At 34.0% G+C, this 11,606-nt stretch overlaps 2 pseudogenes; both read right to left on the reverse strand.

Moving 5' to 3' along the window:
- Positions 1-271: 271 nt before the first annotated feature.
- Positions 272-7,546, reverse strand: LOC148584801 (uncharacterized; annotated as a pseudogene).
- A 216-nt stretch (positions 7,547-7,762) lies between these two features.
- On the reverse strand, positions 7,763-8,819 carry LOC148584802 (L10-interacting MYB domain-containing protein-like; annotated as a pseudogene).
- Positions 8,820-11,606: the final 2,787 nt, after the last annotated feature.

Genomic DNA, 11,606 nt, shown 5'->3' on the forward strand with positions numbered 1-11,606 from the left:
CATTTTTATATAAAAATGGTTAATTTTAGCTTTCACAAGTAAAAATTATTTTTGTAATGGTTTATGTAACAAAACGTCAACATATTCTTTTTTTTTTTTAAAAAAAAAAAAAATTATTTAAATTATTTAACACTTCAAATTATTTAATACACTTTTTAACACCACAACACTTAAAAGTATTTAACACATAAAAAAGAACAACATTCAAGGAAATCCTTACAACATTTTAAGTAGTTTATAAAAATAAAATAAAATAAATAAAAATAAAACATTAACGAGTCATAAGTAGATTAGCAATATGATCACGCTCAATGTTCATAGAATTTTCATATGATGTCTCTGATTGTTGTATGCTTGACTCATCTTGTGCTTCGCCATCGCCTATACTGTCGGTAGGTAGTAAATCCTTATCATCATCATATGGTTGGAACTCAGCATCCTTTATTGCATGCTTCCGAATGAAGTTATGAAGAGTCATAGACGCCACCACGATTTTCACTTGTTTATCATAAGGAAAACTCGGCATGCAATGCAATAATTTCCACTTATTTTTCCAAACTCCAAACGTTCTTTCAATAGTGCATCTAAGTGATGAATGTGCATGATTAAAAATTTCATGCATACCCCTCGGTTGGCTTCCGCGACGAAAGTCTGGTAGATGATACCGTTCTCCTTTGTATGGCCCCATGTATCCCTTCATATGAGGATATCATGCGTCTACCAAGTAATACTTTCCTATAAAAAATATACAAATAACAGTCATATATATATATATATATATATATATATATATATTTTCATGTTGTAAAATTAAAGAAAATAACAAGACAAGATAAAAGATTGCAATATATGAAACTAGTTCTTCAGGAACTATGTATTATTCTTCTCTATTATTGTGTGATTTACATACAACTCAATACTCCCTTTTATAGGCATGAAATCATAATGGGAGGTTAATGAATATGAAATGGGGAATATGAAACAAAAGGGTTAATCAATTTATTACATGGATGTTATAGGAATTCTAAAAGATGACATGAATGTGTAGAATTCCAAGAGATGGAACTAAATGGTCATCCACCTAATGCATGAATGCATTCATAACACTCCCCCTTGGATGACCATACACTAAGAATATGCCTCGTTAAAACCTTGCCAAGGAAAACCCAGTGGGAAAAAACCTGTGGCGAAGGAAAAAGAGTACAATATTCTTGTGTGCCTTCGTATGCTTTAAGATTGCCTCATTAAAACCTTGCAAAGGAAAACCCAGTGGGAAAAACCTTAGCGAAGGAAAAAGAGTACAATCAGCATAATCATTTTACTCCCCCTCATTAGCATGAAGAGCTTCAATTGTTTATGATGAAAGATCCTTCAGTCGGCGCATTCCAATGTTATTCACCAACTTCTTAAATGTTGCAGTTGGTAATGCTTTGGTAAATAAATCTGCCAAATTGTCACTTGATCGTATCTGTTTAACATCAATATCACCACTCTTCTGGAGCTCATGTGTATAAAAGAACTTTGGTGAAATGTGTTTGGTTCTATCACCCTTAATATATCCTCCTCTGATCTGTGTGATACAAGCAGCATTATCTTCATATAATATTGTCGGGCTATCTTTGATTGTGGATAAACCGCACTTTTCTCGAATGTGTTGAATTACTGATCTTAGCCATATGCATTCCCGACTTGCTTCATGAATTGCAACAATCTCTGAGTGATTTGAAGAAGTAGCAACAAGTGTTTGCTTGACAGATCTCCATGAAATAGCAGTACTTCCACTTGTAAATAGATATCCTGTTTGAGATCTACCTTTATGCGGATCAGAAAGAAAACCCGCATCTGCATATCCAATTAATTGTGAATTTGAACCTTTTGAATAAAATAATCCCATGTCAGCTGTTCCACGAAGATATCGTAGAACATGTTTGACCCCATTCCAATGCCTTCGAGTTGGTGCAGAGCTGTATCTTGCTAATAAATTAACTGAAAATGCTATATCAGGTCGTGTGCAATTTGCAAGATACATCAAAGCACCAATTGCACTAAGATATGGTACTTCAGGACCAAGAATTTCTTCGTCATCTTCTCGAGGGCGAAAAGGATCTTTTTTCACATCAAGTGACCGAACAACCATTGGAGTGCTCAAAGGATGAGCTTTCTCCATGTAAAAGTGCTTCAGGACTTTTTCTGTGTATGTTGACTGATGAACAAGAATTCCATTTGGAAAATGTTCAATTTGTAAACCAAGGCAAAATTTTGTCTTTCCAAGATCTTTCATCTCAAACTCATTTTTTAAATACGTGGCAGTTTTTATGAGCTCTTCTGGAGTCCCAACAAGATTTAAATCATCTACATAAACTGCAATGATAGCAAATCCGGATTCTGATTTCTTAATGAAAACGCATGGACAAATTGGATTATTCTCAAATCCTTCTTTCAATAGATATTCACTAAGACGATTGTACCACATGCGTCCGGATTGCTTTAACCCATATAAAGATCTTTGTAGCTTGATAGAATAAATACTTCGGGATTTCGAATTATATGCTTCAGGCATTTTATATCCTTCAGGGATTTTCATGTATATATCATTATCAAGTGATCCATATAAATATGCTGTAACCACATCCATTAAACGCATATCCAAACTTTCTGTAACTACCAAGCTAATCAAAAATCTAAATGTAATTGCATCCACTACAGGGGAATATGTTTCTTCATAATCAATACCAGGTTTCTGCAGGAAACCTTGTGCAACAAGTCTTGCTTTGTATCTCACAATTTCATTTTTCTCATTTCGTTTTCGTACAAATACCCACTTGTATCCAACAGGCGATACACCTTCAGGTGTTTGGACTACAGGTCCAAATACTTCACGTTTTGCTAGTGAGTTCAATTCTGCCTGAATTGCTTCCTTCCACATTGGCCAATCATTTCTACGTCGACATTCTTCGACGGTTTGTGGTTCAATATCATCATTACTTCTGGTAATGTCAAATGCAACTTTAAATGAAAATATGTTGTCGACAACAATTTTGTTTCTATCCAATATTTCTCCTGTACTTACATAATTTATTGAGATCTCATTATTTTCAGGTACCTGTTCCTCTTCAGGAGGTAACTCTTCAGGAGATTCCTCTTCAAGAGGTTCCTCTTCGGGGGATTCCTTTCCAGGAGAATTTTGTACAGAAAGTTTGGATGGATCAATTTTCGTTGCCTGTTTTGTGGGTAAGGCCTCTTCAGGAGCGCCGATTTCATTTCCTTGTGCTTTTCTCTTCCGGGGAATCTTATCCTTTGCACCAATAGGTCTTCCACGCTTCAGGCGCGCCTTAGACTCATTTGCTGCTGTATTAATTAATTGTCCTACAGGGACTTCTATCTTCGCTGGAGTATTAGCAGCTGGAATGTGAGACTTAATTATTTTCTTGTTGTCAGTAAATGCATCTGGCAATTGATTTGCAATACTCTGCAAATGAATGATCTTCTGAACTTCTAGTTCACATTGATTTGTACGAGGATCAAAATGAGATAACGTCGAATTATTCCAAGTGATTTCTTGTCGTGCTTCTGGCAACGACTTTTCTTTCCCTAGTGATGGGAATATGTTTTCATCAAAATGACAATCTTCAAAACGTGCTTTAAAAACATCACCAGTTAAAGGCTCAAGATATCTAATGATAGAAGGAGAATCAAAACCAACATAAATTCCAAGTCTACGTTGAGGTCCCATCTTAGTGCGTTGAGGTGGCGCAATTGGAACATATACAGCACAACCAAAAATACGAAAATGAAAAATATTTGGTGGTTGACCAAATGCAAGTTGCAAAGGGGAATATTTTTGGTAAGCTGTTGGTCTGATCCGAACTAATGATGCAGCGTGTAATATTGCATGTCCCCAAGCAGAAACAGGTAATTTTGTTTTCATAAGCAAAGGTCGAGCAATTAACTGAAGTCGTTTAATAAACGATTCAGCTAAACCATTTTGAGTATGAGTATGAGCAACAGGATGTTCAACATTGATTCCAATTGACATGCAATAGTCATAAAATGCTTGAGATGTAAATTCACCCGCATTATCCATCCGAATAGATTGAATTGGATAATCTGGAAATTGTGCTCGTAATCTAATTATTTGAGCAAGAAGTCTAGCAAATGCAACATTACGAGTAGAAAGCAAGCAAACATGTGACCACCTCGATGATGCATCTATTAAAACCATAAAATATCTAAATGGTCCACATGGAGGGTGAATCGGCCCACATATATCTCCTTGAATTCTTTGTAAAAATGATGGAGATTCAACAATTACCTTAGAAGGAGATGGTTTGATAACAAGTTTACCTTGAGAACATGCAGCACAAGGATAATCACTTGGTAAAAGAATCTTCTGGTTCTTTAAGGGATGCCCATGAGAGTTCTCAATTATTCGACGCATCATAATTGTTCCCGGATGTCCAAGACGATCATGCCAAAGCATAAACATCTTTGGATTAGAGCACTTCTGGTGCATCACAACATGTGATTCAATTGTTCTTATTGTTGTATAATACAACCCGGAAGAGAAAGCAGGCAGTTTTTCTAATATGAGCTTCTGGCCCGAAATTGTTGAAGTAATATAAAGATATTCATCACTGCCTTCATTAGTGGTTTCAACATGATAACCATTTAGACGAATATCCTTAAAACTAATTAAATTTCTTCTAGATTTAGAAGAATACAAAGCATCGTCAATACAAAATTTTGTTCCTTTTGGCAATATAATATTCGCTCTTCCAGAGCCTTCGATAAGGTTTGATGAACCTGATATTGTATTGACACTAGCTTTGTTTAATATCAAATATTGAAAATATTTCTTATCTCTAAGAATTGTGTGCGTTGTACAACTGTCTGCTAGACACAAATCTTCACCAATCATTTTGGAATTAATCATTCCATCAATATGACCCATACCTCTATATATAAACAAAATATATATTAAAATTTCATTAATCAAAAAGAAAATAACAAAATACAATGAAATTTGACAATGTAAACATACTATAATTAAGACATAAAGAAAACATATTAATTGTTGTAGACATATTCATCACCAATCAGAAGATCAGTATTTGTGTTAGAGTCTACAAAGAAATCAGAAACATCAAGATGAGTGCTACCCTCTCCATTTAGAGTATCAAGAAAAATTGGAGAATCTTCAGGATTATTGTGATTAGCAAAATTCATTTCAATCCCCTTTTCTTTTATGGAGGCTTGATATAGATCTACCAGATGTTTAGGCGTACGACAGGTACGCGACCAATGTCCTTTCATACCACACCTGTAACATTTATCTTCATAGTTCTTTGTAGGTTTATTGTGTAAACCTTTGTTTTCATTTTGTTTTGCCTCAGTGTGGTTCCACTTCTGGTGGTATGGGGTATTTCTTTTGTAAGAATTATGAGTACGTTCCCCTTGACCTCTATAATTTTTTCTACCACGTCTACGTCCACGACCACGGTTTCCTTTATTACCATGAAATGAGGTTCCATTTGCTTCAGGAAATGGTGTAGAACCCGTTGGACGAGATTGATGATTTTTCATTAATAGCTCGTTGTTTTGCTCAGCCACTAGAAGACAAGATATCAGTTCAGAATATCTTGTGAAATTACGCTCTCGATATTGCTGCTGCAGGAGCACATTCGAGGCATGAAATGTGGTATATGTTTTTTCTAACAAATCCACATCAGTGACTTTTTCTCCACACAATTTTAATTGTGAGCTGATTTTAAAGAGTGCAGAGTTATAGTCACTGACACTCTTAAAATCTTGCAACCTCAGGTGCATCCAATCATAGCGAGCTTTTGGGAGGATAACTGTCTTCTGGTGCTCGTATCTCTCCCTTAAATTATTCCACAAGGTCAAGGGATCCTTTACTGTAAGGTACTCAATTTTTAATTCTTCATGCAGATGATGGCGAAGAAAAATCATTGCTTTAGCGCGATCCTGCTGGGATGCTTGATTATCTTCCTTAATAGTATTTCCAAGATTCATAGCTTCAAGATGGATCTCAGCATCAAGGATCCAAGATAAGTAATTTTTGCCAGAAACGTCAAGAGCGACAAACTCAAGTTTTGTAAGATTTGACATTATCTATACAAAAATATATCAAGAATTAAATAAATAAACATTATTTAAAATTAAGTGATATTATACACAAACCAAAAATTTTCAAATATAAACTATTATATTCATAGCATTAGTATGATAATATTCTAGTTCATATAAATCTCACATGGATATGCAAATGTTAGAATGTTAATTAACAAAATAGATAATAAGATTACTAAACGTTAAAGAAACTTACAATGAATTGAGAATAGCTCACGGATAGCTTTTGATGTTGAAGATCAAAAGAACACAACAATTGGCTAGAGCTTCGTGCTGATAACGTGTTGTAAAATTAAAGAAAATAACAAGACAAGATAAAAGATTGCAATATATGAAACTAGTTCTTCAGGAACTATGTATTATTCTTCTCTATTATTGTGTGATTTACATACAACTCAATACTCCCTTTTATAGGCATGAAATCATAATGGGAGGTTAATGAATATGAAATGGGGAATATGAAACAAAAGGGTTAATCAATTTATTACATGGATGTTATAGGAATTCTAAAAGATGACATGAATGTGTAGAATTCCAAGAGATGGAACTAAATGGTCATCCACCTAATGCATGAATGCATTCATAACATTTCATGTATAATTTATAATTGTTATTTTTATTAAATACAAACCTCTAGGTGGGTGTGGAAATCGCAATTTTTCCTTTCGAATAGCTTCCAAAAAAATGCGTGTATCATGTGCAGTACCTTCCCATCCAGCCCAAACAAAGGTGAAACACATACGAAAATCACAAACAGCCATAACATTCTGAGTAGGAGTCCCTTTTCGTCCAATATATGGTATTTGGTTTGATGGATAAATTTTAACTGGCACATGGGTTCCATCAATGGCTCCAATACAATCTTTGAAGTATGGCCAATACCGCTCATCATCACGAATTTTTCTTGGAACATCTCTAAACTCTCTATCAATAGGATTAATAATGTCAACCGCCATTCTTGAAACAACCATTAAAACATGAGAAAAATGTCTACTAACTGTTTCTCCTGAATGTTGAAATCTTTCTTGCACTATCCTATTCCCAAACCCATGGCCTAAAGTAATCAAAAACATAGCTACCAACTCTTCAACAGTTAATTTCCTAGTACCTCTTAAATGATATTTTTCCTTCAACTCTTTACACAAGTAAATGAATACGTGTATTTCCATTCTGAAATTTTGTTTGCACTTATCAGGATTACCTTGTACAATCTCCATAACCCACTTATAACCTATTTGAGAAGAGGTCCTACAAGGTTCCTTTGCAATATATGGCATATAATAGTTCTCAACAAATTCTACTGCTGCAGCTGCTAGAATAAATCATTTTCATTTTCATCTTCACCATAATCACTATCACTTGTATCATCTTGAGTGCTATAATCACTATTGTCCATGTCTGTAAGGAAAACAAATAAAGAAATAAACACAAAATAAATATATAAGCACCCATAAAAATAAGAAAAACATCATTCAAACATAGTTATGAAATATTATAATATACTCACCTTAGTACACAAATCAACACATAAAAAAATAAAAAATAACACTCAAATAAATCCTTACAGCTTCTCAAATAGTTCATAACAAAACAACATTAAAAAATAACAACATTAATCCATGTTACGACGGTTAATTTCTCTATTTCCCATTCGCTTGATAAAGTCAATCTGCAGCCATGGCTCTTTAATAGTCACAAACATCTCTCTATGTGATCTCTTAAGAAATACCTCTGTTGCAAACTTAAGGATATCAATGTCATTTTCTCTTTTAGCAATCCCCCGAACAACAGCCATGACCTCTTCAATATTACATCCATGCTTATCGTAGCTCTTAGATGTCATTGTATTCTTACTTTCTATTACTTAACAAATACGACTCAAATGTTGACTAACAATTTCAACTCCTTTCTTTCTTTTCTTACATTGAACTGCAAGACCAAACTTCTTATTTCCTTTATCCCTCGTATCTAAATCAGCAGGAATATCATCAATGCCATGTGTATTGAGATTTGGTTCATCATCCAAAACATCTAAACCTTCTACAACATTGTCATCTTCAGTAAGCATTACTTCTGCACTATCTATGAAACCAATATCATTAGGAACCAACCCTATGGATGGTGCCCAAGATCCCTCCCCAGAGGCAGTTATATCTCTAAACAATATCTCCACCTTTATAGCATAAGCCAAACCTATCGTGCGAAACTTGGTTGCTTCTGGAACTTCCTGTATTTAGGTATATGTAAAAATCAATAATAAACATTTGTGCAAATCATTTAAACAAAAAACAAACAAGTACAAATATAATACCTGCAATTTTTTTTCCCACCAATCATCGGGTGCATCAATTGTCTTTTTTACCGGATCTCATCCAAGGCCAGTTTCCTTGCCTATCAATCTCTTCCAAATGTTCCACGTTTTTTTTCAAACTATCCCACTTGTTCTTTAGTTGTTTATAGCAATATTGTTTTCCAGTTTTTTCATTAAATTTATCTATCCCATTTTTTCATCCTATCTTATTGAAATGTGTTCCTGGGCGGTTACCAGCATGAATCTCAGTAATACATATGTCAAGATAATCTTCTAACATTTTTTCAGTCCAAACTACTTTCTTTATCTGAGTATCTGCAATAGCAGCAGCAACGTTGCTTTGACCTTTTTTACTCATTTTGTCACACAATAAATAAGCTGATAAAAATTATAAATGAAAAAGTATGTTAAACATTATTAAAAATTAATAATTTGTTTAAAGTGCTGGCTTTGATAAAATGCAAAAAAAAAAAAAAAAAAAAAAATTAATTAACATATTGACATGAAAAACATGCATGTCCACACACAAAAGGGTACCAATAAGCAATATTATCTTAAAACAAGTAACTACTATTATTAACTAATATTACTTTTTGGAGAACTCAATTAAAAAAATATAAATCAAAAGAGTCAATATTAGTATAAAAATTCACAGTAAAAAAAAAAGAAAAGAAAAAAAAGAAAAACAAGTATATTCTATAAACAATTAAAAAAAAAAAGTTGAAGGAAAAAATGACAAATTCGACACTAGTTCCTAGGCAAGAATACCACTAGAACCATCTAGCCCTCTTCTAGTGCTTTCGGTCCCAGCAACCATTAACACCCAAAGCCACCTTCTTTATCTTCTTCTCCCTTTATCCTCTGTTTTTTTTCTTCTCCGCAGGTCTCTCTTTTATTTTTTATTCTCTTTATTTTTTCTAATGCTCTTCTACGAAGGTCTTATTTCTTTCATCTTACATCTTGCGACTCCAAAGCCATCTTTTTTATCTTCTGTATTTTTTCTTCTCTGCTTTATTTGTTCTAATATTTTTCTTTGCAGGTCTCTCTCTTATGTTTAGCTCTTTCAATTTACATCTTGCAAACTTCTTTTATACATATCAAGATTGGAACAAAAGAGATGAAAATAATCAAAAATCAAACGAACTCACCAAAACGAGATGAACCTCTGCTTGATCCTCTCTCCCTGTAGCGGCTCTCAACTGCGGCATAATAATACCTTTGGTTCAAGGTGATGCTTATATATGGGTATGATTGTCATTTGTTGAAATTGGTATAGGTATTTTTGTCGGTTCATAAATTTCATTGAGTGCAAAGTGCGGCGCGCCTTTCGTTCCAGAAGTCCATTTCACTGAAGCCTCATTTTCGAGCTTCAGCCAAAACGTGATTTTGAGCGTTTCCATTCTCAAAAGCGATGGGGCAATATTTTACCAAATAGTCTCTTTTTTCCTGAAATGGGCTTCTTAAGCCTCAAAAGTTCGTTTTTGGCTTTGCAACCGCAGAGCCAAACATGCTCTAAATCCAACTTAACGAACATTAGGGGTGAAAAGGCAGTTGCGGTTAATGGTTAATGGCTAAAACCGCTAACCGCATCTACCTCCGCTAACCGCTATGCGGTTAACCGCCTGATTAGCGGATAAATAACCACCTTGCTTTCAACAAAGCCTGCAAACAGATTGATCAAGCTTTTTCAGTAAAAAAGAAAAAGAAAAAGAAAACAATATTTTCAAGCTTTTTCAGCAGATCAATTTGAAAAACCAAAAAAAAAAAAAAAAAAAAAAAAATCATGCTTGAGAAATGTAACAAGGTATCTCACTATCTCTGAATTTGTGCTCGAGTTCGAGGGAGAATGGCGATGGAGGTTGCGTCAGCGTGAAACTGAAAGAGAAGAAGAAAGAGGCGTCTCAGTGAGAAGAAGAATGAGGTGTTTTAGTGAGAAGAAGAAGGAGGCGGCGTCAAAGAGAAGATGTAGCGCCCCGGAATTTTCAAAGTTATTTAAACAGATTATTTTGATGATGATGTTATTTTGATATCCATTTTAGCCTATGATTTTAATTCTGGGGAAATTTATGATATTACAGAGATTGGTAATTAGAGAATGGTAATTGGTGAAATAATAGGATAGTAAATGGTAAGAAAAATTGTAGATGGATAAATGTAGATATAATAGTGTTGGTAGATGGAATAGTAAAATGGAAGATAGAATAGTCAGGGAAGGTAGAATAGTCAATGGTAGGTATAATAGTACTAGTAGAATGGAGATTTATATATGGGTAGTAGTAGGTGAAGATTTATAGATGGATACTAGAAGGTGAAGATTTATAGATAAGTACTAGTAGATGGAGATTTATAGATAAGTACTAGTAGATGGAGATTTATAGATGGATACTAGTAGGTGGAGATTTATAGATAAGTACTAGTAGATGGAGATTCATAGATGGATACTAGTAGATGGAGATTCATAGATGGATACTAGTAGATGGAGATTTATAAATAAGTACTAGTAGATGGAGATTTATAGATGGATACTAGTAGATGGAGATTTATAGATAAGTACTAGTAGATGGAGATTTATAGATGAAGATTAGTGGATGAAGGTTTGTAGATGAAGATTGGTAGATGGAGATGGTTTCCTATAAATAGAGTCCTCACCCTTCACAAATTTCACTACTCCTCTCCCTTCTCTTCCACATATTCTTCCTTCTTCCGTTTTCTACTCGGTCTTTCTTCTTTCTGAAAGTGTTTACACGAAACAGAGAGAGAAAGAGCGAGACAAAGCGTTGCAAGAAAGAAAGAACACGAGAGAGAACGGACTCGAGAAATTAGTTTGAAAGATATACTAGTAGTGTTAGTCAGATTGGAGCAACTAGATCCTTCTGACCACTTTTAGCTTCAGTCTAGAAGTAAGTAAATTCACTACCCCTTCTAAAATTTCTTCATGTCATGCTATTTATTCATTATTGTATCAAACTGTAAATGATTATTTTATTTACCTGTAATGGAGATATGTTGCATGCATGAAGGATTTCTAAATGAATTATTTAGAAAGTTTCTATTTCTTTAAATGCTTTCTAAGTACACAAGTTTATATTTGGAAAAGTTTCCATTTTTTAGAAAAGAAAGTTGAGAAATAATAATGATTATAAGA

The sequence above is a fragment of the Corylus avellana genome, chromosome 6, assembly GCF_965113065.1.
Source record: "Corylus avellana chromosome 6, dhCorAvel1.hap1.2, whole genome shotgun sequence".
NCBI lineage: Eukaryota > Viridiplantae > Streptophyta > Magnoliopsida > Fagales > Betulaceae > Corylus > Corylus avellana.